The sequence below is a fragment of the Staurois parvus genome, unplaced genomic scaffold (genome assembly GCF_062004578.1).
Source record: "Staurois parvus isolate SC_StPar_1 unplaced genomic scaffold, SC_StPar_1.0 ptg000116l, whole genome shotgun sequence".
Lineage (NCBI taxonomy): Eukaryota > Metazoa > Chordata > Amphibia > Anura > Ranidae > Staurois > Staurois parvus.
In genome coordinates this window covers 4269199-4297083 of record NW_028317912.1, presented here as the reverse complement: position 1 = coordinate 4297083, position 27885 = coordinate 4269199, and positions in this window count along the sequence as shown.

The window sequence follows — 27885 nt, the reverse complement described above, 5'->3', positions numbered from 1 at the left end:
GAGAGGAGCCTAGCTCCGCGGGCCGGATTAAAAGGTCCACCGGGCCGTATACGGCCCGCGGGCCGTAGTTTGCCCACTGCTGGTCTAGACAGATGTCAGGGTTTTGCACCTCCTAGAGTTTGTTTAAACACATTTTTGTAAAGGGCACAGTTTGAAATGTATTTATGTTTTAGGGATACAAATGTACTGTGTTGCACTGATTTATATTTAATTCTGTAAATCTTACATGTAGAAAAACCTAATAGTGTGAGCAGTAGTATAAAATTATAGCATGAGGGCAAATTTCTTAGGTGTATGTTTGCACAGGGGTTTTTGATCAGTTTGTAAAGGGCTGCTCGTTAGCACTAGTGTCATTTAGAAAACACCTTTTTTTTTTTTAATGTATTCATTTTTTAATGAATACAAGGTTTTCTCTGAACGGACAAGATAGAGATCATGAGATCACCATCCCTCCTCTCCACCTTGTCCAATCAGTATGCAGAGGGAAAGCCGCTCAGCCAAGACCGCAGTTAATACTGTAGTGGTGCTGACTGCTACTATGATTGTTAGCTTCATCAGTGGTCCCTCAGGTATGGAATATGCATACTTACATCGGTCCAAGCTAGACTCATTTAAGTATACAATAAAAATCATACCTGGAGTTCATCTTCAAAGTGTTACTAAACTCACAACAGTAAAATCAACCTGTATATGCAGTAAAGCATGCTTGTTATACTCACTGTAGAACCTAAGGGGTTAATTCTGTGCATTGTGTAAAAAGGCCCTTTGATCCTGTCTTCTCTGTTCCTCCCCTTTTTCAAGTGACCATCTGTTATCTCCTGATAAGACAGACTGAACCGCAGACATTTTGCACATGCTCAGTTTGGTGTGTATTGCTAGAGAGGTTTTATTTTTTCCTTGGGAGAGTGCATGTGATCAGCACAGGGCCAATCAGCACTGTCCAGACAGAGGTCAGGGGTTTTGCATCCTCCTAGAGCAGAAAGAAAACTCTTCCTACAAGCTTTAGCTAGTTCTGGGCTGGTCATGGACAGAAGTCACAAGACTGCTCTAACTGCTGATAAGAAAAGGTATTTGGCAGTTTATATTTACTAAAATAATTACATTTCCATGTTGTGTGTACTGTGGGAGACCAGATATAGTGAATGCAGGGTTCGGGGTTTAGTAACACTTTAACCCTGGAGAAGCTGGACTGTGACCGGAGTTGGCTGCAGTTTACAGAGCAGGCTGCGGAGGACTGGTTGCAGTACTGGAGGAACCCTGCTGGGGCGAGGGATAAGGTAAGTATTTATTCCCTTTCTGTGAACCCCTGGACATAACATGCATCTAACTCTTGTAGTATTGGGGGTGGGGGGGCACTGCAAGGGTGATTGTTTTAATTTTCTTTGAACTGGCCTTTAAATGTGTTAATATATTAATTACATGTATAATGTGAAAGACAATAAATTCATACTAAGGCACTCATACCTGTACATTGCATTTTATATTGCTTTGCAAAATTACATTTCTAGTTAGGTGTCACCTTCCCATATATGCAACAAAATAGATTTTGTTTCACTAAGTTTGAATATTTTGTTTTCTTTTCTGCTGCTGACTTAGAAATACCTTTCAAGCTATTTTTCTTTTGTTCAATCAAATGCAAGCTATAGAGAAAAGAAATCCATTCGTTCTATTTTAAAAGGCAGGGAACCTGATAATTTCATTCAACATTTGTACCTGCAGGATGTTTTCAGGAATGATCACTTTGAAATAATAGAAACTGTTTGATCCACTTGCTGCCTGAACAGAACGAGTGAAATTGTATTCTGAGGAAAAACATAATACGTATTATTGCTGTATTTTACAGCTGAACTCCAGGCAGGTATAAAAACACAGATTTATGCAGCTGTGTATTCCTTAAAAAATGATTATCTTTATTTTAGCATACAAATAACATAAGTACCCGAATCTATCTTGATATCAGCCTTGATATATTGATTTTTTAAATTTTTTTACTGGACATGTTTAACAGCAAAAAGTAAAAAAATATATTTTTTTTCTCAAAATTGGCAGACTTTTTTTTTATAGCGCAAAAAATAAAAACCACACAGGTGATCAAATACAACCAAAAGAAAGCTCTATTTATGGGAAAAAAAGGACGTAAATTTCATTTGAGTGCAGGGTTGCATGACTGCACAATTGTCAGTTAAAGTAATGCAGACCCGTAATGCAAAAAATGGCCTGGTCAGGATGGGGGGCAAATCCTCAGGAGGGCAAGTGCCTAAGTGAAAATTGTACGACCTGGTATTGAATGAGAAAAATTTTCATGGCTGTCCCTTCAAATAATTTTGGATGAAGCTGTGTATTAACGATCAGATTATCGTATGATCGCTTCAACAGCGGTATGTTTTGTACAATTTTCTGATCATGTGTACTAGGCTTTAGGGTTCATTTACAAAGCTAACACATGTAAAGCAACATACTAAAATGCATGTCTCCAACTTCGCTATAAAAAATAGTGCCGGTTCCCATCTTGGGAGGTATGTTACTGGGCAGATCACCAGGTGGAAACAGAGGGGAACAGCCTATAAAAACTGATGCAGCCACCACATTTAACTGCTTTCGTGCCGCCCTATAGCAGAAATACTGCCACAGGGAGGCACGTGTGCGCAAAATCACGTATATTTATGTGATTTCGCAGTTTCGGGTAGGAGGCGCCCTACCCGCACCGCCATTCACGGCCTCGGCTCGGATTACTCGCCAGCACCCAGTGATCACTGAGTATCTCCGACGGGGGAGAGACCTGTGAATAAACAACACAGATCTCTCCCCTGTCAGCTCCTGCTCACTGTTTTGTATGGCTCTGCATAGATGAGCCATACAAAGCAGTGTGCTTACAGTGAACCACAGCACACAGCCTCTTAGTAAAACAGCACATAGAACACAGTTAACCCTTTGATTGCCCCACGTGTTAACCCCTTCCTGCCCAGTGCCAGTAGTACAGTGTCAGTGCTTTTTATTAGCACTGATCACTGTACTGCTGTCACTGGGGATGTCAGTGACACCAAGTCAGTTCCCCCCAGTGTCAGGATGCCCGCCGCAGTCCCGCTATAAGTAGCTGATAATTTACACCTATTGGAATTTTTGTTTAGCAAATAAATGTAGAAGAATACATTTTGGCCTAAATTTATGACGAAATTAAATTTTTAAAATTTTTTTACTGGACATGTTTAATAGCAAAAAGTCAAATATTGTTTTTTTTTCTCAAAATTGTCATTTTTTTTTCTTTATAGTGAAAAAATAAACACCGCAAATACCATACTGAAAGAAAATCCTATTTGTGGGAAAAAAGGACGTAAATTTCATTTGGGTGCAGCATTGCATGACCGCGCAATTGTCAGTTAAAGTATCGTAGTGTCGTAACACAAAAAATGGCCTGGTCAGGAAGGGGGGTAAATCCTCTGGAGGGCAAGTGGTTAATGATTGGTAAGCTACGGTATATTACATATTTGAGGGTAATGCATTACCCCCGGTTCACATCTATGCGGCCGTGCGGGCTGCGTTTTGGACGATCATGAGAGCCCATTCATTTGAATGGACTCCCGTTCCCGTGACACGCAGGGAAGAAGTCCCTGCACTTCTTTGGAAAACACAGCCTGCACAGGAACCTCGGTTCCCAGTACAGTTTTGTTTTTGAGTGCGGGAGGTGTGCCATTAGAACTAATGGCACCAACCATCGGCTCCGCATTTCTCTGCGTGGGTGGTGCAGCTGCATGGATCTGCAGCGGCACCACCTGCACAGATGTGAACCTAGGGTGACTGAGTAATGTGTTAATAACTCACATCAATACAAAAATTCCCCAGCACATTTTCCAGATAGCATAAAAATCTTGACTTACTGTAACTGTTTTAGCTGCTCACAATTTTTACACAGGTTTTTGTTGTATATATTTACAAACACATATGAAACCACACTGCTGTGTTAATGCCCCTCTGAAGGTCCCCAACATAAAACTATCCATGCATGTCTCTTCTATGATAAAGAGCCCCCCACTCGCAGTTTTTTCATTTTAGATTTACTTTAAGTTTTCTTTGCTATCTGGGCCTTTGTTATACTGACTTCCAACACTTCCTATCCCAGGGGTCACTAGAACAAGAGATGATGGTAATTGTCCCCAACAGGGGCCCAGACAGCCATACAAACCTTTTCGGGGTTCTGACCCTTCCACCGTCTATCCATAATGGAAAAACTATTTTGGCTGGTGTAATCCTTTCAACGTACCATCAACTTGCACAAACAACATTCACACACAGCAAACACTATAGTAACTGACAAAACATCATTTGTAAGGAAGGGATATATTCACTTTTTTTGTTAACTCTGTTTCCTGGAAAAATGAAATATTTCCTTTTCACACATAGAAAAACACAGTTGTAGACGCAGTTGGTGGTTATATATAGTGTTAGTGCAACAAAATCAATTCTGCAGAGGAAATCCAGGAAACCTCAATATGATCTGTAAGTCTGTAGACGTGAGATAAAATAATGTAGATACGTTCTGCCTGTCTGGCCTCCATCCTCTACGCTCACCAAAGCCAAATGAAATCCATGCATTGGTATTATTCCAGAGGACAAACAGGGCTTTAAATGATCATCTTCCATAAGGAATTTGAACTTTGCCCCAAACTCTGCTAAGGGTGCTGAAACAGCTTCTGCCATTAAAAATCATATCAAAATGTTTTGCTGGGTGGCAGATTGTCTAGGAAATTGCTGCGAAAATTAAAGCTGAACTCCAGGCAGATGTAAAAATAACAGCAATCAATGCAGATGTTTATTCATTCCGAAGGTAAAGAAATTCAGAAAAAATGTTCATTGACCCAACAAATTTCATATGAAAGCCCTGAAAAGTTAGTTTGAGTTGCCATGCCAATGTTTTGAATTCTACATTTAGTTTTAGGATGCACATTATGATAATAATGATTTTGATTGAATTTCCATTCCTCTCCTTTGATTTTCCTTGTCACTACACAAAATGGTCCACAAATCAACCCCATTACTTACTAGGAAAAAAAAACTATTTAATGAAATTCTACTGGTGTAACATAGCATCAACTTTAGTATTTCAATTTGTCTAAAAGTGACACGTAACAATATTCTCATTCTTTAACAAGACTCCATACATATCTACCTAACTTAAAGTGTTACTAAACCCACAACAGTAACATCAGTCTGTATATGCAGTAAAGCATGTTTGTTATACTCACTGTGGATCCTAAGAGGTTAATCCTCTGCATTGTGTAAAAAGGTCATTTGATCCTGTCTTCTCTGCATCTCTTCTTGTTCAAATGTCCACGTCTTATCTCCTGATCAGGGGCAGACTGACAACTCATGGGGCCCCCGGGCAATAGGGGATTATGGGGCCCCTGTGTCCTTGCCCAAACTCAAAAAAGCCTATGAAAAAGGTACCAGGGGCATCTCATGGGGCCCCCTACTGACCCCGGACCCTCGGGCAGTGCCCGAGTTTCCAAATGGTCAGTCCGCCCCTACTCCTGATAAGACAGACTGAACCCATACCCATTCTGCACATGCTCAGTTTAGTGTGTATTGCTAGAGATTTTTTTTTTCTTCTTTGGAGAGTGCATTTGATCAGCACAGGGCCAATCAGCACTTTCCAGACAGAGGTCAGGGGTTCTGCATCCTCCTAGAGCAGAAAAAAAACTCATCCTACAAGCTGTAAACAGTGCTCTGCTGAACACTGATAGAAGTCACAAGACTGCTCCAACTGCTGATGAGAAAAGGTATTTAGCAGTTTATAGTTACTAAAATAATTGCACTTCCATGTTCAGTGTACTGTGGGAGATCAGATATAATGAATGCAGGGTCCTGGGTTTAGTAACAAGTTAAAGAAGAAGTATGGACCACTGAGAGGTTGAGCCAGGTGCCAGTCCAGGCATGAGTGGATACCAACTTTAAAGTGGTGATCTTTGCAGAGCCTGGACCCGGTCAGTGATGTCAAATGAAAGTGGGCTTTAGGAAACACAGGAGCACAGAAGTAGGAGCTCTGACTATACTTCTCCTTTAAAGTATATGCAAACCCTCACCTTGTAAAAAACATTTGTGTATACCTAAAAAACATTATAAGTAGCTTTCCCCTTTTTTATAAGTGACCACATACCCTCTGTTCTCAGCCACATGAGGTGAGAGGTGAAGTGAGGGAGAAAAAACAGCAGTACACTGGTCATCCCACGGAATGGCTGTGCAGGGAAAGGGGGGGGTGCATGTCAGGACAAGTATGATAATTGGAGGAGAGCAGGCTGAATTTCCAGCACAGCTAGAGAACTGACCACTCTGTCCTCTCCTGCCTAGTGTGGTCAGTTTTGAAAAGGAAAGCAGAGGGACTGGCAAGAACACCAGGGATTTCACACAAAGGAAGCGATAGAAAGAGAACAGAATACTTTTTCATACAAGTACATAATACAGCAGGCACATATCAGGAATATGAAATGTTGGTTTACATATTTTTTAATATCCCTGTAATCTATTTTTCATTAAATCATTTCTTACTGTGCTTTTTTGCCTCCTTGTAACATCTTCTGTGTGCTCCTAAACCTCCCCTTTCCTCCTTACTTCCATTTGTTTGGAATGAGCAGTGCAGTTGGGATCATGTGACACAACACTATGCACACTACAATTCCCATAGTCCATAGTCTATCTCAGGAGTGGGCCAGAGAGGGTGACTACATAGATCACAGAGAACGAATGTAGCCACCCTCCAACAGGAAGTTGGATCACAGCAGCAAAAAACAAAGAATTTTGGAAATTTGGAGGAGGCTGAGAGCTATAGAAAGGACTTTTTTGAGTACCTTCTAAACTTAACTTTTGTTCAACAATCCCTGTTCCTTGCCGGTGCTGGCATCTTCTGCTGGGTGCCGGTCTTTAATCATCTTCATTGGAAGGTACAGTATGGCATCCCTGATGTCAGTCACCCTGGTACACGGCTGGGCTGGCGATTCAAACTGAGCTGTCCAGGTGCAGCTCATTTTACATGCTGAAGAAGGCAGTGAGCAGGCAGGTAGGTGTATTTTATTGCAGAAGTGACAAGAGCCTGCCTACTCCCAGTTTGTGGCAGCAGAACTTTAGTCCACGCTTGTTCACGCCTGAATTGCACAGGAACACATTCTGCATTCCTGTGCGATTCCTGAGAAGTGAAGTGCCAATTTCAGCTCTGGTTCGCACCCAAAGTAGTGCATACACTTCTTTTAAAAACACACCGCAACTTAATCACATGTTACTGCGGTACTATGCTGTCGCATGATCACTTGTGATCCACATTTCGGGTGTATATGGAATACATTGACACCTGTAGCAGAAACCACACCCATTGCATTATAAACATGGTTCATGATTCGTGCAACGCTGGTTTCCTGCACCGCATTCTGACGCGAACGAGCCTAAGAATATTCAACATGTTTGAGTACATTTATTTTAATCAGAGCTTGGTGTCACTTTAATTTCCAAGTGATCTGATAGGTAAAATAGTCTCTCTTTCTATGTATACATTTATGGATCAAAAATGTATTCTGCTGTTTGGCTGGAGCTGCCCTTTAAGTTGTTCTTGTTTTTTAGATCTGCATTTCTGGATAGGCTATATCAATCAAAATATGTGTTCTCTGGTCTGCCAACATTTTCAGCACATCACTCTCCCAGTCCTCTTTCCAGCACACAGTTCTCGTCTTCCCATAATTCTGTCACCTGATGCTCCCACAGTTAAAAGGAGAGGATTCAGTGCCTGTAATTCATTCTTTTTCAGCAACAAAAAAGATGAGGTGGATTTTATGACATGAGCAAACTTCAGGTCACACTTCAGAGCTTCCCTTTTCAGAATTATGAGAGCCGTGGACATGTTTTCAAAAATGTTACATAAACACCAGTGACATGAAAAGCAATACGATACTGTATCTAGTCTAAAGGATGACTGATAGCTCTCTTTCATCTCATGTATTATTTTCCTTTGCGTTTATCCATTTTTGGCAGACCACATTATTATTTCTTGGAATGGCACGCCTATTTTTGAAGAGCGTGTATTGTATTCTGTGGTTGGATTCATATTTTGCAAAATTGCATGTAGTTTTGTGTGTATTTAACTTGCATCATGACATAAGTTCTTGTGCGTTGTTGCACAATTTGCTGCTTTTCCCTTTATATGATGCTGCATAGTTTTATTGTAGCACAGTGTTGTACTGTGTTAGTCATCTCAGTAAAGAAAGTTTGGGTGATATCCTTTAGGCATCATGCCCATCGGTCATTTGCCCAGTTCTTCTGAACGTCTATCTCCTGGCAGCAGAAAAGCAGCGATAAAAACAGACACATGGAAACATAGGCTAACCTAGAGGGACTGGCGTTTTTTAGCTGCAATGTGTAGGAGGCCTTATTGGCCAACCTAAAGTGACATTAAAGTGGAGTTCCACCCAAAAGGGGAAGTTCAGCTTTAATGCTTTGACCCTTGCTCCCCATTAAGGATTGGCACTTTTGAGGAGCGGGAGGGGGAATTTGACAGGTACCCACTCCCAATGCGATGGCCTAGGCAATCGGAAGCAGAAGTTGTCCTCCCTGACATGTGACAGGTCCCAGAAGACTACGGGGCCATTCATAAAGTGCAGCGCTTCTCGCATGCGCAGTGGGCATATGTCTGTGAAGCTGCAAGCTGTCACAGACAGGTGCCCACATTAAAGATGCCGGTGCCAGGGAGAGAAGACAGCCAATGAAACCAGCCATGGTGAGGACACCGCTGGACCAAGGGACAGGTAAGTGGCTGTATTTTAAAAGTCAGCAGCTACAGTTTTTGTAGCTTCTGACTTTTTTTTTTTTCAGCTGGAATTCCGCTTTAAGTTTATTTTTTCCATAAAACAGATACAAACAACATACTTACATGTATTCTAGACATATGCGTTTCATTTCAATTAGTTTGTTCGGATGAAAATTTCATTCGGATAATGCAATAGTAGTTCGGGCCCATAGAGAAATTCAATTTTGAAAATCTGTTCGATAATTCAAATTCAGATAATGAATGGATCCAAATTTCATTCCATTTGTTCATTCGGATGTACATGTTGCCATTCAATATTTTCCAGTCAGCTCATGCCATTTCTTTTGGAGGGCTGGACTAGCATCCGAAAATATGGAATCCTTCTGATTCAAATCCATCTAATTCAATAATATATTCAATATGTAGCAATCTTCTGGAAAAAGTGCAATATTTTTCAAATCCACCCAGACCAACAAATATATGCAACGAATGCCGACGATACGAAACTAATTTCAAAAACGAATTAGGTCAATATAACAAATATGATTAAACAATGTTCTCCAATGAACGCATGCATCTGAAATGAAATGAAAATTTCTGGCATGCACATGTCTAATGTATTCTCTTTTTTTACATAGAAAATTTCTTCTTTCCTGTTTACTTTTTAAGTTGCCCTCAGCCACGCTGACACACTTCCTGTTCTATGTCTGCCCATTGTGCTCCAACACCTATGGAATCCCTTGTGAGCTTCCTGTATGCAGTGCTTCCCCCATAGGAGCTGGAGAAAGATCCCCAGGGTTCCTTTCCCAGTAGTTGCCCCACAGCCAGACACATGGTCAAAGTCACTCTTTGGGTCAATGAACAGTCCAGGGTTTTTCTCTTTTTGGTGTTTTTATTTCTGGGTAACTTGGATGGGGGTATGGTATTGGGTGGGTTACGCCAAAACTATGTACAAATAGGAGAAAAGTTTCTCTTCTGTAGAACTTTAAGCCAAGTCCTTGCACAATTAAAGGGATGGACAAAGTGTTATATTAGCAACTTGAAGAGATTATTCTTCCTCTCTGGACTGTCCAAGCAAAATCCTTTCACTAAGAATTAAATAGACTGAGCTCTTCAGGACACTGAGCACTATGTCCCCTTTACAGCTGACTCTTTAACATCAGAGAGGTGACAACAGCATACAGTCCCTAGGATCCCTCACAATTGGCTGCAATCACAAATGTCTTCAGATGATTGGCTGCCTCCTTCCATGCCTTCCAGACACTTTCTCACTGTGATACCAACCAGACTAGATCCACAGATGGCAGGCCCCTCAGTCAGCTTCAGCAACTTTTGGCAAAACCTGGCCCTCCAGCTCACCCAGCATACACATGGCACATGAACAGCATACACATGGCACATGAGCCCAGGGGACAATAAGCCCCCCCACACAGTGATCTTCTCTGCATGGACAACACACTTCTGTTCCAGGTCTCAAATTATTTATATACTTTCCCAGCAACCATCTGTGCACTCTTCCCAAGGATTGGCTGAGACAGTATACATAGATAGTATAAATATTCATGTTGCCCATTTGCCTTTCTCTACATCTATGTTCCAGAACCACCCTGAGAGTTCTAGACTGCAGGAGGAGTAATCAAACTTTCATTCTGTGAAATACAGAACAGACCTAAACAATCAGAAACAGGCACACCGATTCCAGTGAGCCCAGAACTAAAATTACTTAACAGCAAATGCAGCTCCAATGGATACAGTGAACCAGAAGTAAGTGTACCTAAACCTAGCACATATTTAGGAGGGTGCTACACTCAACCCCTGACAAAAATAGGCCACGTCCTCATTGGCCTGAGTTTGACAGCTACTGTCAAAAGTACCCTGCAAAAAAAAAATCATAGTATCCCAATACAAGGAGGGGGTAAGGGAGGTTAACAATGAACAAAAACTATGTGGCATTTCCCGTATTGGCAATAAACAATGTAATTACAGTATAAATTAGCAGAACAAAAGTTTTCTTAGTACAAAACATATACACAATATCTATACAACCTATCTGGTAGAGCCCTACCACTATTCAAAGTACAAGCAAATTGTACCCTCCACTAAAAAGAAGAGGGGTTTGGCTGGCATACTAACAAACATCAAGCAATTATATACATTTATCTATCTAGCAGGGGCTGTCAGGGCTCCCAGGTGTGACCAGAGGTGTGTGACTGACGCAGGGAAACGCAGACTTCAGATATGTGATAAACAATATCATTTATTAACACTAACAATACAAACATAAACGCAGTGCAATACTAAACATAATACAGTGCAAACAAACCAACCACCCACAGATAACAGTACATACAAGCAAGCGTCGTCAGGCAGGCCGGGTCAATATCAATAGGGCAGGTAGGTACAGGGGGAGCAAGCGGATATTGGTCGGGGTCACAGGCCAGGTTCAGCAGGTAGCTAGCAGCGTAGTACAGAGGGTCAGGCAGAAGGATGGTCAGGGTCACAAGCCAGGGATCAGAACAGGTAGCAGGCAGCGTAGTACAGAGGGTCAGGCAGAGGGATGGTCAGACAAGCCAGGGATCAGAACAGGTAGCAGAGAATCAGACAGGAACAGAGAACAGGATACAGGGCCCAAGAGAAACACAACACCAAGGCAGAGTCTGCAAGTCTGGCCATCCCTTAAATACCCCAGCATAATCAGTTCCAGGTGTTAGCTGGCTGAAAAGTTGAGTCTCTGATTGCTGGGAGCATCCGCTGGCCAGCCCTGGTACTGCAGATCAAAAGGCAGGTGAGTCCCACCATTGCTGGCTAGTCCATTCCTGACAGTACCCCCCCCTCAAGGAGCGGCCTCAGGACGCTCCAAACAGTCCTAGCTGGGCAAAATGTTCCACCGCCCGGGTCTGGTAACTGGCGGGATATCAAAGACTGGCACACCGGGCAGGACTCCGGGCAGCGGCACACCGGGCAGGACTCCGGGCAGCGGCACACCGGGCAGGGGCACACCGGGCAGAGGCACACCGGGCAGGGGCACACCGGGCAAAGGCACATCGGGCAAAGGCACATCGGGCAGGACTCCGGGCAGAGGCACATCGGGCTGGACTCCGGGCAGAGGCACATCGGGCTGGACTCCGGGCAGAGGCACATCGGGCTGGACTCCGGGCAGAGGCACATCGGGCTGGACTCCGGGCAGAGGCACATCGGGCTGGACTCCGGGCAGAGGCACATCGGATTACCAGGCGAAGCAGCAGGCAGCGGGCCCCCGGGCGGAGCGGCAGGCAGCGGGCCCCCGGGCGGAGCGGCAGGCGTCGGGCCCCCAGGCGGGGCGACAGGCGTCGGGCCCCCAGGCGGGGCGACAGGCGTCGGGCCCCCAGGCGGGGCGACAGGCGTCGGGCCCCTAGGCGGGGCGACAGGCGTCGGGCCCCCAGGAGGGGCGACAGGCATCGGGCCCCCAGGCGGAGCAGCGGGCGCCGGACCCCCAGATGGAGTGACAGGTCTCGGGCCCCCAGGCGGAGCGGCGGGCGCCGGACCCCAAGTGGAGCGACAGGTCTCGGGCCCTCAGGCGGAGCGGCGGGCGCCGGACCCCCAGGTGGAGCGACAGGTCTCGGGCCCCCAGGCGGAGCGGCGGGCGCCGGACCCCCAAGTGGAGCGACAGGTCTCGGGCCCTCAGGCGGATCGGCGGGCGCCAGACCCCCAGGTGGAGCGACAGGTCTCGGGCCCCCAGGCGGAGCGACAGGTCTCGGGCCCTCAGGCGGAGCGGCGGGCGCCGGACCCCCAAGTGGAGCGACAGGTCTCGGGCCCTCAGGCGGAGCGGCGGGCGCCGGACCCCCAGGTGGAGCGACAGGTCTCGGGCCCCCAGGCGGAGCGACAGGTCTCGGGCCCTCAGGCGGAGCGGCGGGCGCCGGACCCCCAGATGGAGTGACAGGTCTCGGGCCCCCAGGCGGAGCGGCGGGCGCCGGACCCCCAAGTGGAGCGACAGGTCTCGGGCCCTCAGGCGGAGCGGCGGGCGCCGGACCCCCAGGCGGAGCGACAGGTCTTGGGCCCCCAGACGACGCGGCGGGCACCGAGTCACCAGGCACGACAGTGGGCACCGAGTCGTCTGGCAAGACTGCAGGCACCGAGTCGTCTGGCAAGACTGCGGGCACCGAGTCGTCTGGCAAGACTGCGGGCACCGAGTCATCTGGCAAGACTGCGGGCACCGAGTCGTCTGGCTAGACTGCGGGCACCGAGTCGTCTGGCAAGACTGCAGGCATCGAGTCGACTGGCGGAACAGCGGGCACCGAGTCGTCTGGCAAGACTGCGGGCACCGAGTCGTCTGGCAAGACTGCGGGCACCGAGTCGTCTGGCAAGACTGCGGGCACCGAGTCAACTGACGGAACAGCGGGCATCGAGTCAACTGGCGGAACTGCGGGCACCGAGTCGTCTGGCAAGACTGCGGGCACCGAGTCGTCTGGCAAGACTGCGGGCACCGAGTCGTCTGGCAAGACTGCGGGCATCGAGTCGTCTGGCAAGACTGCGGGCACCGAGTCGTCTGGCAAGACTGCGGGCACCGAGTCGTCTGGCAAGACTGCGGGCACCGAGTCGTCTGGCAAGACTGCGGGCACCGAGTCGTCTGGCAAGACTGCGGGCACCGAGTCAACTGGCGGAACAGCGGGCACCGAGTCGTCTGGCAAGACAGTGGGCTCCGAGTCAACAGGCACGACAGTGGGCACTGGGTCATCTGGTATCGGATTGTCTGGCTCGACAGCGGGCATCGGGTCACCAGGTATGACAGCGGGCACTGGGTCACCAGGCATCAGGTCATTTGGCTTGCCAGCGGGCACCGCGTCATCTGACAAGGCAGTGGGCACCGGGTCACCAGGCATTGGATCGTCTGGCTCGACAGCGGGCTTCACGCTGAGTAGAGGCTTCAGGCTGAGTAGAGGCTTCAGGCTGAGTAGAGGCTTCAGGCTGAAGAGAGGCATCAGGCTGAAGAGAGGCATCAGGCTGAAGAGACGCATCCGGCTGAAGAGAGGCATCCGGCTGAAGAGAGGCATCCGGCTGAAGAGAGGCTTCAGGCTGAGTAGAGGCTTCAGGCTGAGTCACGGAAGGCAGGTTCACCGGTTTGGATACTGGCAGGATGGTATTGGTTGGAAAGAATTTTCGCTTTTTTCTGGTTTTAACTACTGGAGCACTGCAAGTAAACGCAGGTCTGCAAACGAATGGAGCAGCTGGAGACAGAGAAAAACTGGAGGATGGAACAGGAGAGGGAGCAGTTGCTACAGAGGGCTTTTTTACAGGGTTAAAGGCAGGATAGGTGCAGCGAGTGGGAACAGGGTACTGACATGCGGTAGATAGCCAAGTATACTGGGCTGTAACTGGAGGAGCTGGTGGGAATACAGGAGTAGAGTTAGAAGCAGGACTGGGTTTTTGTAAGCTGACTGAGGCTGGGTGCAACAAGTCTGTCCATGTCTGCAGTAGGGGTTGAACAAAGCTGAGCTTACACAAAGCCTGTCTGACCAAAGACTGCACTGCGTTTATACAATCTCTTAGTGTCTGTGGTGAACATGTGGAATAACGCTCCAGAAAGTAACCCACATCATCCTCTAATAACCACACCAGGGACTCTACCTGGTCTGCACTAAATGGTGGCAAAAATTCATCCCTGCATTCGGGGGAACCAGATGAAACCAACTCAGCACAAACCTCAATCAATGGCTGCACCTCAGAGAACTCTGTGCCCTGATCTACTAGAACATGAGCGAGCCGTATACATTCTAGCAGTTCATCCCGGGTATACTCCTTCAGAGTCTGATAAGCATACTCCCTGTCATCAAACACTAGCAGAGATAAATACACAACCTCATCCAGATCCATCTTTCCCAGCAACAAGCCAAGATGGCTTCCCTGTGCAGCCACTTCTGGTCAGGATTGGCCTTGGTGTAATGTCAGGGCTCCCAGGTGTGACCAGAGGTGTGTGACTGACGCAGGGAAACGCAGACTTCAGATATGTGATAAACAATATCATTTATTAACACTAACAATACAAACATAAACGCAGTGCAATACTAAACATAATACAGTGCAAACAAACCAACCACCCACAGATAACAGTACATACAAGCAAGCGTCGTCAGGCAGGCCGGGTCAATATCAATAGGGCAGGTAGGTACAGGGGGAGCAAGCGGAGATTGGTCGGGGTCACAGGCCAGGTTCAGCAGGTAGCTAGCAGCGTAGTACAGAGGGTCAGGCAGAGGGATGGTCAGGGTCACAAGCCAGGGATCAGAACAGGTAGCAGGCAGCGTAGTACAGAGGGTCAGGCAGAGGGATGGTCAGACAAGCCAGGGATCAGAACAGGTAGCAGAGAATCAGACAGGAACAGAGAGCAGGAACAGGATACAGGGCCCAAGAGAAACACAACACCAAGGCAGAGTCTGCAAGTCTGGCCATCCCTTAAATACCCCAGCATAATCAGTTCCAGGTGTTAGCTGGCTGCAAAGTTGAGTCTCTGATTGCTGGGAGCATCCGCTGGCCAGCCCTGGTACTGCAGATCAAAAGGCAGGTGAGTCCCACCATTGCTGGCTAGTCCATTCCTGACAGGGGCGGACTGACAACTCATGGGGCCCCCCGGGCAATAGGGGATCATGGGGTCCCTGTGTCCTCGCCAAAACTCAAACCACACCCAAAAAAGCCTATGAAAGGTATCTGCGGCATCTCGTGGGGCCCCCTACTGACCCCGGGCCCTCGGGCAGTGCCCCAGTGCTCGAATGGTCAGTCCACCCCTGCTATCTAGTGAATTTTACACTAATATTTACATTTTATCCTAACTAACACCCCGGTCACATCGATCCTGACTTTGAAATCGTGCAACTTCACTGTAAGTTACCCGGTTTCAAAGTTGGGATGTCAATGTGATTTGAGGTGCAATTTGTATAGACACAGATGTATATACAAATCGCACCAAACGTAGTGCATGCATTACTTTATAAATCGACTTGGTTGGAGCCACACCAATATGACCGCTGTAATTGCGGACAATAGGGTGCGACTTGGCATGTAATTTGCATGTCGCATAGCATGCAAATCGCATGCCAAGTCACACCCAGTGGGTCTTAATCTCTATACACCAATATTTACAGTCAAAAGGTCAAAGGTTAGTATACATCCTACCAACTAATATTCACATCTTACAAAAAGCACATTTGTCGGAGAGCTATCCCCGTGAAGATAACTCTCCAAAAGATCACAGAATCACAGAATTTAACATCCTACATTCCTAAATATTAGATCCCGTACAATGAACTACTGAAAATATTTACAGTTCACCTTAAAGTCAATAGTTCACATTTACTCGGTTAAACATTTACACTTAACTATGTTCTACTCTTAGCTTTAACCATTCAAACTAGTGTCCTGAGTAGAATGTTAGGTCCCTAATGGGCATAAAGAGCACTTTTAGCAATATCACTTTAAACAAGCAACATATGTACATGGAAGTTGCCTTTTTCCATGAAGAGTCCTCCAGAGCCCTGGCAACAAAGCAGAGACATACATCCTGTCTAAACTAAGTTATCTAAATATCCACACATGTACAAGAACCGCTATGTCGTAGAAATCCCTTGCCAGGGACATTTAGCTACATAGCAACAGGAGAAAAGTCTTTCAAAGATGTGTGGGTTCTGGCTTCACTAATGAAAGTCCATAAACTCAAAGTAGAAGATAGTGAGCTCCGTTGTCTGTTTGTCAAGACGTAGTGGGTGAAAAAGCCACCAGCTGGCAGTAAGTTTTGGATTTTAGTTTTGGATAGTATAAGCAAGGATTAAAACTTATGTCAAGCTTCTATTGCTGTCCATGTGCTGGCTAGTTAGATTTACCATTGTTTCCATGACAGAAGTTGATGAGATATCCAAAATGTTAGCGAGCACCAAAACAAAAGTGACGGTAAATCTTCCAGTGAACATACTTGTTACAGTAGAAACTGTCTAATAGGAGAATTTCCTTCACTTTGTAAAGATTTTCTCTCACTTCCTGTAGTGTCTCCAAGACAAATCTCCCCAATAAGATCCATACTGTACAAAATTCACTAACAGAAAATTAAACCCTTCTATACTTAATCCAAAACTGACAAAAAAGTTTTGATTGTGCAAACAATTTAACGTCCTAATATTTTTCTGAAGGCTTATATAAGTATTACCAACAGTATACTTCCACTTCTGCTTTAATGAGAATGCACAAACGGTTGGATGTCACTCTATTATTTTTGACACTGGTAGCATAACATGAGAATAATGTAAGCACATATAACACAAGATAATAAATGGTCATTGGGTAATTTCAGGCTTCAGTTGATGGGGTCCAGGTCCCGGGAAAGTACTCAGTTGATCAGGTAATGGAAGAAAGGTTGGGGTATGTTAGATCTAATAGTGCTGCCTTGGGCCCAAAGTCCCATTCCAAGCCTCCAGCTGTCCAGTGTCACTGGAATATTAGTTGTTAAGTGAAGCAAAAGAAACAGATGGTTCCAAAAGAGAAAGACAACCTTAGTGAAAAAACAGAATTCAGAAAAGAATGAAAAGGAAGAAAGAAAGGGCTCTCTTCCCAGGCCACGGTCTCACAGCATCCACATTCCCAGCTATTCAATTAGGGGCTGTATGTTGCATATCCATGGACCCCAGGCAATTCCCCAAGCCTGCCTACAGTATATGGCAATTTGGTGAAAGTGGTGGAGAGAATTCTGTATAATACAGATATCTTGCCCCTCTGGTTGGTTCCTTGCATACATATGTATCTAAAAGAGTTGCTCACCATGATGTCTGCTGACTTTTTTTTATAGTGTTTAGCAATTGTAAGATTTGATGCATATGTTAGATCTCCGAGGGGGCGCATATTGAGTTTTTGAATAAAATAGTCCTGAGTGTAATTCCATCTGTGGTTGAGAAAGTGTCCTATAAGATGTAGACCCTTGCTTTGTTTTATGCTGATTTGATGACAATCACATAAGGAAGTCTATTGGATTAAGGGTACATGCTTGTTATTCAACAGTTTTCCATTCTAGTTTTCACATGGTTTTATAAATGTTTATTGTTTGTTTCAAATTAGCTGTCCTATAATAATGCAGGAAATTTGGGAAACCTAATCTGACTGAATTTGAGAGCATAAAATGTATTGCAGTCTGCCTCCCTTTCTGAAAATTCTGCCACCCATTCCCAAGCTATTTCTATTCACAAGTCCAAGACCAGCCATACATAGGCTTGTAACAGCGTATACCCAGAGATGGACGCGGTTCAACCATTTTGGTTTCAACCTGCATCTTGGCAAAGGGGTTGTCAAGGACCATCGCGACGCATGGGTCTACACAGGCGTAGGTGTCTGCCAAGACGTGTAGGTAGCAGGGCACTAGGACCCAGGCGCACCCATCGTCTTGACAGTACTAGGCAGGCACTAGGACCTAGGCTGCGCCTGTCGGGTGCAGGGCGGGCTATTTAAACCAGCTCTGCACAAACACTTGTTGCCGAATGGTCTTTGTATGCTGTTACCTGTGTTGTGAGTATCTTGATCTGGATTGTTTGACCTTGCTGCCTTCTCCTGTCCTGACCCTTAGCATGCCTGACTCTGCTCCTGGATGTTCCCCTTTAAATCTGATCTGAACCTGGTGAACAAGTGCTCCGGTGCTTAGACTCCGCACTCTGGGGAGGCTCTGCCAGGGGATTTTTTTGATTGAAAAGATACTTTTATTGCAGAAGCATCAAAAACAACATGTTACGTGTAATCGGGGTACATCTCACCCTGTACTGCGACGCAGCGCACCACATAGCAATACAGTTCCAAACATACGATAAATACATTCAGGCAAATAAATACATTCGCTCAGCGGTATGATGCCTGACGTGATGTGCACAGAGGATGAATCCCCCGGATCACCACGTCATGCATGACGCCGCTTACCCCAAAAACTGTAGCATCCTAATACGATATACATTTCCTAGTCACTATGTCATGCACGAAAACGATAACTGAAAAAAAAAAACACTATCAACAATAGGCATCGGGTGTGTGGGGGGGGGGGGGAAGGGGAGGGAAGGGGGAAACACAGGCCCGAAGCTTTATTGAAGGGACAAAGACACGCAAGGGGGAGTAGGGGGAAGGGGGAAATCTTCAGACGTCCTCTTCCTCCTTAAAGTCCAACAAGGAATAGTCTCTGAGCAGACTGAGGATCAGTCTGCGACAGTCCTCAATGGACATCCTCTCCCGCTGGTGGATGAGGCGCTTTCTGGCGCACCATAAAGCGTCCTTAAAACAGCACAGCACCCGCCAGGCGCCGTCAATGTCCTCCAAAGAAAAAGTTCCACAGAATAGTCCATTCAACACCCCAAAGTGAGTGATGGCTGTCTGTGGCACAAAGTCCTTGAGTTCAGGTTCCAGGGCCCCCAACAGGGCCTGAGCAAATGAGCACTCCCAGAAAACGTGGTAAGACGTTTCCTCATGGATGATGCAGAAGGGGCAGTGTCTGTATCTGCTCAGGTTCCTGGCATGCATAAATGTCCTGAGAGGCAGTCCCCCCTGGATAGCCATCCATGCCAGGTCTTTGTGCCTGTTGGTGAGGATGTTGGAAGAAACATTCCTCCAGACCACCTTGCAGGTGTCTGAAGGCAGGCCTGGAACCGACTCCAAAATGTCGCTGGCTCGGATGAGCTTGTAGATCGTCTTTGGCTTCCACAAGTCCGGCTTGACTCCCTGCAGCCCTTGCTCCCTGATGAACTTGAAGGTATCCAAGTAGAACCAAGGAGTGTCCCAGTTGTAGGGGATGGAACTATCCCAAGTGTCCCACCCCAGGGGCCTCCAGAGAGGCAACAGGAAGAAGCGAGACATTGCGTTCCCGCCAGAGTCCGTAGTCCGTCTTGGCAAAGTTCTGCGGACGCAGTTGCAAGCAAAGAACACCCTCAGCTGGGTGGCGATGTCGGGCACGCCCTTACCGCCCTTGAGGGGTTCCTTGAACATGACTGCCCGCTTCACTCTGTCCATCTTGGAGCCCCAGATGAAGTGAAACACCGCCCTGGTGATGGCCTTGCAGGTGTTGACCCGGGGGGGCCAGGCCTGGGCGAGGTACTGCAACACAGGGAGAATCTCGCTGCGGAGTACCAGTGTCTTCCCTTCGATGGTGAGGTCTCTGAGGCTCCAGAGTCCAAACTTTTGGCGCATCTTGGCCAGTCTCTCCTCCCAAGACTTCAGGGCTGCGCCCTCGGCACCAAACCAAACTCCCAAAATCTTCATGAAGTCTGTCTTGATGCCAAAGGGCATGGATGCAGAAGAAGGCAGGAACCACTTTCCGAAGAGCATGACTTCCGACTTCCCGCAGTTGACCTTTGCCCCCGAAGCTTGGCCGAAGTCCTCGCAGGTCTGGACGAGCAGGTCGATGGAGCGCTGGTTGGCACAGAACACCGTCACGTCGTCCATGTAGAGCGAGCACTTCACTTCCCGTCTGTCTGGTCCCGGTGCGGTGATTCCCCCGATCTCTGGATTCCGTCTGATGCATTCGGCGAAGAGCTCTATACAGCAAACAAAAAGCAGAGGTGAGAGAGGACAGCCTTGTCTGACCCCGGAGAGAACCGGGAAGGGGTCAGTCTTCCAGCCGTTCACCTGCACGGAACTACAGATGTCATTATACATGATGTCAACATATGAACAAAACATTTCCCCGAGACCAAACCTGCGCAGGGCTCTGCACATAAACCCATGGGAGACACGGTCAAAGGCCTTCTCCTGATCAAGACTGACCAGGGCCGCGTGCACACGGCGGTCCTTGATGTATTGGACCGTGTCCCGGACAAGCGCTAGGCTGTCCGCAATCCTGCGGCCAGGAATGCCACAAGTCTGATCCGGGTTGATGATCTGTCCGATGACAGCCTTCAGTCTGTTCGCCATGACCTTGGCGAGGATCTTGTAGTCCACGTTCAGAAGAGAGATGGGACGCCAATTTTTCAAGTCACATCTCTCCCCCTTACGCTTGTACAGGATCGTGATCATCCCCTCCCTCAACGAAGGAGGCATCTTGCCCTCCACCACCATCTCCTCGTACAGCTCGAGCAGGTCCGGGCCCACGAGATCCCACAGCGCTACATAGAGCTCCGCTGGGAGACCGTCGCAGCCCGGGGTCCTGCCTTGCCTAAAGGATTTAGCGGCAGAGTGCAGCTCCTCCAACGTCAAGGGGGCGTTGGTGGCCGACAAACCTGCAGGATCAATAGTGTTAGAGATACCTGACAAGAACCTGTCGGCCGCTTCCGAGTTTGTTTCTTTAGGGGAGTAGAGGTCGGAGTAGTAGTCCCTGACCACTTCCATCACGGCCTCCTTCCCCTTCTGGAGTGTTCCAGTCTTGTCACGCAGCTCCGACAGGGGTGTGTGTCCTGAGTGGAGTTTCCTGAAAAAGAAAGAGTTACACTTCTCACCTTTCTCGAGATGCTCCACCTTGGCACGGAAGACAATGTGCCTGGATTCTTCCTCAAAGTGCTTTTTCAAGCACTTCTTGGTGTCCTCCAGGTCTTGCCTCACGTCCCAGCCACAGTGATGGAGGTCCTGCAGGGACTGCAGCTGACGCTGCAGCCTCCTGAGTTCCTTCCTCCTGGCACACACTTGCTGGCGTCCCCTGGCCTGAAAGAAGCTGCGTAGCTTGACTTTCACGAACTCCCACCAGTCGCTGACCTTAGGAAAGAAAGACTTCTCCTCTCGCCAGGCACCGTAGATTTCCCTGAGCTCCGCTAGCAGTTCCTCATCGCCCAGCAGGGTGCAATTCAGCTTCCAGGAGCCTGGGCCCGGGGCAAAGCCCTCTCCCAGATCACCTTGAAAGTGAATGGCCCTGTGGTCAGAGAAAAAGCAGGGAACCATGGAGAACCCGCGGTGCCTGACTGCCCTGGAGGTGAGCACAAAGTCAATCCTGGAGCGCACAGATCCATCGGGGCGGCTCCATGAGTAGTTCACGGAACCACGCCCCACGGATCCCACTGCGTCTCGCAGGGAGGCCTCTGCAATCATCTCCCGGAGCAGCTTCGAGGTGGCGTCGAGTTTTGCGTACATGCTGGAGCTGCGCCCATCCTCCTCTATCGGACAGTTAAAATCACCGCCGATTACTACTGTTCTCGTTGTGGCGAGTTGCGTCCGCAGGGTTTGGAAAAGTTCCAGCCGCGCGTTCTTCTCCGGGGGGGCGTACACGTTGATGAGCCTAACGGGCTCCCCCGCCCACGAACCATCTATGACCAGAAGGCGGCCACAGACGAGCTCATGGACGGAGTCAACAGTGAAACGTCCTCCCCTGATAAGAACCGCAACCCCTGCGGACTTGCAATCGCCACCCCCAGACCAGTAGGAGGGACCGTGGGTCCACTGGGAGGACAAATGAGTGTACCTCCTCAGAGGGGGAAGTGCGCACTCCTGAAGCATGTACACATCACTCTGCTGTGTGGAAAGAAAGGTCAGCACAGTCTGCCTCCTAGACACGTCCTTTATGCTCCTCACATTAATGGAAAAGATAGATATCTCAGCCATCATGGGAAAGAGATGAAGGGGTTAGTCGGCAGGGGCTGTGCTTACCTCCCCTGGGGAGGGGGGGCGACCTCTGTGACCTCTGCAGCCTGACAGGTGTCCTGGCCCAGACCAATCTGATTGAGGACCTCGTTGAGGACCTCATTGAAGTCGGTGGAGAGATCTGGTTCCGACTGGGTCAGAGCCATCTCTTCCTCCACCTCTTCTTCCTCCAGCGTGTCGAGGTCCTCCCCCACGGGGTCGGGGCCTGCGGCATTCTGGAGGACGGCAGGCCGCTTGGTGGCAGAGGAGGTGTCCTCCGCCGCCGGGCTGGCCTGCTCCTTCTTCCGCTTCCTGTACCCCGCCGCAGAGTTGCTGACAGGGGTGACAGGGGGAAGGGGCGGGAAGTCCTCCTGGGAGGACAGGTCCGGGGGGGTGGGACCGGGGCAGGGGCAGGGGGGCAAGGGGGGGTAGGGGCAGGGGGACCAGGGGCCGAGGGGCCGGGGGGCGGGACAGAGGGACCAGGGGCAGGGGCAGGGGGGCCAGGGGCAGGGGGACCAGGGGCAGGGGGACCAGGGGCAGGGGGACCAGGGGCAGGGGCAGGGGGGCCAGGGGCGGGGGCAGGGGTACCAGGGGCAGGGGGGCCAGGGGCAGGGGGGCCCGGGGGGCCAGGGGCAGGGGTACCTGGGGCCTGGGGGGGGTTCCTCTTACCCGGGTCCTTTGGAGGCTTTTGTGGCGTTGGTTTGGTGGCCGGGCCCTTGCTCAGGGCCCCGGCGTACGTCCTGCTTCTTTCTGGGCAGTCTCTGTAGACGTGCTCGGAACGTCCACAGAGGTTGCAGGTTCTGGACCTTGGGCAATCCTTGGTCTCGTGACCTGCAGACCTACAGAACCTACAAGAAAGCACACTGCATTCCTTACCCTCGTGCCCCGGCTGGCCGCACTTGCGGCATGACTGGGGTAGGTCTGGGTAGTGTAGGAGTCCTGATGACGATCCCAGGGAGAAGCATTGTTGCAGGTGTTGGAGATCTCCAGCGGGACGATCCCTTAGTAGCCTGCAAAACACGGCCCACTTACCAGTCCAGAAGCCGTTGGTGTCTAGTATCCGGACTGGGTCCTTCAACACGACACAAAACCTTTGGAGGTAGGTGGCTATGTCTCTGCCGGGGACGTGAGGGTTCCTCATGGACACCGTGATCCTTCTTTCGTCCCTTTGAATGGGAGAGTTCGCAGCGAACTTTCGGAAGAGGGAGTCGGGTCCAGCGGTCTTCACTGCCTCCCAGTACCTTCTGCACACCTGTAGGGAGACAAATGTGACCAGGAACAAACCTTTCACGAATGACTGCACCGACAGGGTCTCTGCTTTGCTAAATCCTTGTTCAAGGATCATTTTCTTGCCAAAGACTTCCGGGGTCATCTCCGGGATTCTGCCGTCCACCTCTTTCAGCCGCAGCATGACTGTCTGCTTCATCCAGGGCTCCAAGGGAGGGAGACCGTCTGCAGGGCCGGAGCGGTCTGGGGTGGAGGTGGAGGCGGAGGGGGCTTCTCCCGGGGTCTTGGCGGGGGCGGCGGTGGCCGCGTTCTGTGGCTTCTTGGTGGTCGTTCTCTTCCCCATCTTGTCGCAGAGGAGTTCTCAGGAGGGCTTCCCAGAGATCTTGGTCGGGTTCCTTCTCCTTCTTCTTCCTCGGCGGCTTCACTCTCGCTTGCTTAGCCTTTGAAAAGGCTATTGAGCGTCTACTGCCCGGAGGTAGTAACGCAGAGTGAACAAGGGGGGGGAAGATCACAAACTCGTTCTGTGTGGGGGCTAAGCCTCAAACCCAATAGCAGCAAGTAGGTGAAGCCGAATTTAATCGACGATCCTACAAGGCCGAGAAGAGGGTACCCCACACAGACCAAATGGCTTGGATAGATACAAGTGTTTCTCAACGTCCTAGCTGGAAGCCGGGACACCCCTAAAGGCAAGGTCGATACTACACTTGATCTTAGCCAAAAGGCCGAGAAGCTCTGCCAGGGGATTGATAGAGGTGCTGTTAGGCGGTCCCTTACAGGGGTTAGCTGTCCTGACACATATATTTCTCCCTTATCCTTCCCCCCATCCCTCCCTCTCACTGAGAGGAGACATCTGGCCAGTGTGTGTATGTGTACTGTTTATGGGTCACTGGCAGGCCAAGGCATCTCAGCTAGTTGCCGAGCTGTCTGTGAAAGCTGTATCCCTTCTCACCTAGGAAGAGATAGGACCAGCTTTCCCAAGAGAGCTGGAGTCTCACTGGCCAAAGTACCTGTGTAATTTCACGCCTCGTGAAGGGATAGCTGAGCCTTCCCAGGAGTTGAAAAGGACTCTGAGCTAATAAACCTAGCTCAGCGTAGGTGACAGAATTAGATGAACACTTCTCAAATCAATTTTTCCCCTATGTCTCATATCTTGGAATATGAGAGACTTACATAAAAACCAGACACCTCGTCAGATTGCCAATGAGCAGGCGAACAGTTTGATGGGTCACTTGCTTATCTCGGACCAACAGAGAAGCTGAAGCATAGAACTCGTGAACTGTGCAATATATAATTTCATAATTCATATCTAATTCATATCTCTTCATACCGCTTCAACCTTGGCAGAATGACCATACAAAATGTCTCAAACGACGCAGTTGCGCGCTGGAGCGATTATGGTGCAAAACCAGATCTCCTCGAACGCTCTCCCTCTACAAATCCGCCTTCCTCACCTACACCTCCTCCCTCCACGCCGCCAAGCAAGCCTACTTTGTAATCCTCATCAACACCCTCTCCTCCTATCCTCGCCGGCTCTTCTCCACTTTCAACTCCCTGCTCTCTCCCCCCTCACCTCCACTCAGTACCTCACTCACCGCCCACGAGATTGCCAATCATTTCCAAAACAAGATTGACGCAATCCGTAAGGACATTGACAATTCACAAATTACCTCTCCACCTAGCCTCCCTCCCTCCATCACCCCCTCAACTCTCCCCTCCTATGACCTCGCAACCGCACAGCCCCCCACCACACCTAACGTCCTGCACACTATAACCTCCCCAACACCCCGCTCCTTCAGCCCTGCTACCACTGAGGAGGTCACTAAGGTCTTCACTGAAGCCCGCCTCACCACTTGCCCCCTGGACCCTATCCCCTCACAACTCCTCCGGTCACCCCCCCTCCTCCATCATTCGTTCCCTCACCCACATCTTCAATCTCTCCCTCTCTACTGGCGCATTCCCCCTCCCCCCTAAAGCACGCACACATCACCCCCATGCTCAAAAAACCCTCACTGGACCTCACTGACCTGAACAACCTTAGACCAATCTCCCTGCTGCCATTTACTTCCAAGCTCCTTGAGCGCTTAGTCTACAATCGCCTATTGCCCACCTCACTGACAACAACCTCCTTGATCCACTACAGTCTGGCTTCCGTCCCCTACACACCACCAAAACCGCCCTACTTAACATCACTAATGACCTGCTAACCGCCAAATGGCCACCACTCTGTCCTCCTACTCCTCGACCTCTCTGCGGCCTTCGACACAGTCGACCACCCTCTCCTCCTTACTAAACTACACTCCCTTGGCATCAGGGACTCTGCTCTCTCCTGGTTCTCCTCTTACCTATCCCAACGCTCCTTCAGTGTTACCTATAATGCTGCCACCTCCCCCTCTCTCCCCCTCTCTGTTGGAGTCCCCCAAGGCTCTGTCCTCAGACCCCTTCTCTTCTCCATCTACACCTCCTCCCTTGGCAAACTGATACACTCTCACGGCTTCAACTATCACCTCTATGCCGATGACACACAAATTTACCTCTCCACCCCTCACCTCACCCCCTCACGGTCCGCCCTGATTGCCCACCTCCTAAATGACATATCAGACTGGATGTCGCTCCATTTCCTCAAGTTAAACCTTTCCAAAACCCAGCTCCAAGTTTTCCCCCCAGCCTCTCCATCATGACTAGCAACACCACCATCAATCCCACCCCACCCGCCAAAGTCCTGGGTGTCACCCTGGACTCAAACCTTTCCTTCCAACCTCATGTCCAATCACTATCAAATTCATGCAGGCTCCACCTCCGCAACATCTCCAAGATACGTATGTTCCTCACCCCAGACACCACTAAACAACTCGTACACTCCCTTATTATCTCACGCCTGGACTACTGCAACTTCTTTTCCCACTGGCCTACCCAAACACATGCTATCCCCACTCCAGACTATCATGAACTCAGCGGCTAGACTCATCCACCTCACCAACCGCTCCACTTCTGCCACCCCCCCTGCCAATCCCATTACTGGCTCCCGATTGCCCAACGCATCAAATTCAAATTACTAACTCTGACATACAAAGCCATTCATAACGCTGCCCCAAACTACCTCACTGACCTGATACCCAAATACCACCCTACCCGTGCCCTTCGCTCCTCACAAGACCTCCTACTCTCTAGCTCCCTGGTCTCTTCCTTCCACGCCCGACTGCAGGACTTCTCCAGGACTTCCCCCCATCCTCTGGAACTCCCTACCCAAATCCATCAAACTGTCACCTATCCTCCTCACCTTTAGGCGCACCCTGAAAACCTATCTCTTCAGGGAAGCCTACCCCACCCTCACCTAACAGCCGTTCTCTTCCACTCCTCCTACTACTCCATCCCCCACAGGCACTTCCTCCTGTACCTCTACCCCCTTTTTCTTAGATTGTAAGTTCGAAAGAGCAGGGCCCTTGAACCCCTCGTGTATTGTATTGTTACTGTATTGTCTCATGTACTGTCCCCCCACTCTAATGTACAGCGCTGAGCAAACCCTTTGGCACTATATAAACACTGTATAATAATAATAATAAATAATCCTCAGACTTGTCTGCATAATAATATACCCGCGGGTGGACTGTCGCTTGTGCAGATGGAAATTTATGGACCAGAATATGAATTATGAAAGATGTGGGCTCCAGTTTAGGGTTCCGCCTGACGATCCCTCCCTAAACAGGGGATTGGTCTTTTACTTCAGAACCACCCCCTGCTGGGAAACTTTAAAGCAGGCTGTCAAGCCTAAGAGAGTTAAGTTTGAAGACATCTCCCATTTTTAACATCAATATACCACCTGGGGAGACCTGTGCCTTTCGCTCTGAAATGTGATCTGCTTACATCCAAGGCTTAATGGCAAGTAACTTACCCCTTTAACTTCTCCCTGTTATCTCTTTGCTGTGCTGTGCTGTTTTCTATGTATATATACATATCTTAGTTACATCTTCTCTGTAAATATTTTTATTGCACCTGTTTGACCCTTTTAGTAATAAATCTCTCTTTCTGAAAGTGTTGAACTGTTTCTATAGCTCTTAATTGCAATTTACGAATCCATGCCTTTAAAGAGATGCTACTGTTTGTTTTAACCGTCTGTATAACAGGCCTATATTATGACCAGGTTATGAAGTCGATTATATCAACCATTATAGTGTTATAGCTGAATGCCGAGTTTCCTCTTTCTCTGATCAAAAAGGAGGTGGTGGCAGTGTGAAGGAGTTAATTGCGTAATTAACCTGACCCAGTAACAATCGATTCAGGCTGCTGGCACATCGATCGGTATCCATTAGCTGGAAAATCGTTGTGCATGGTGCAGCTGGGTGTGGCATTGTTAC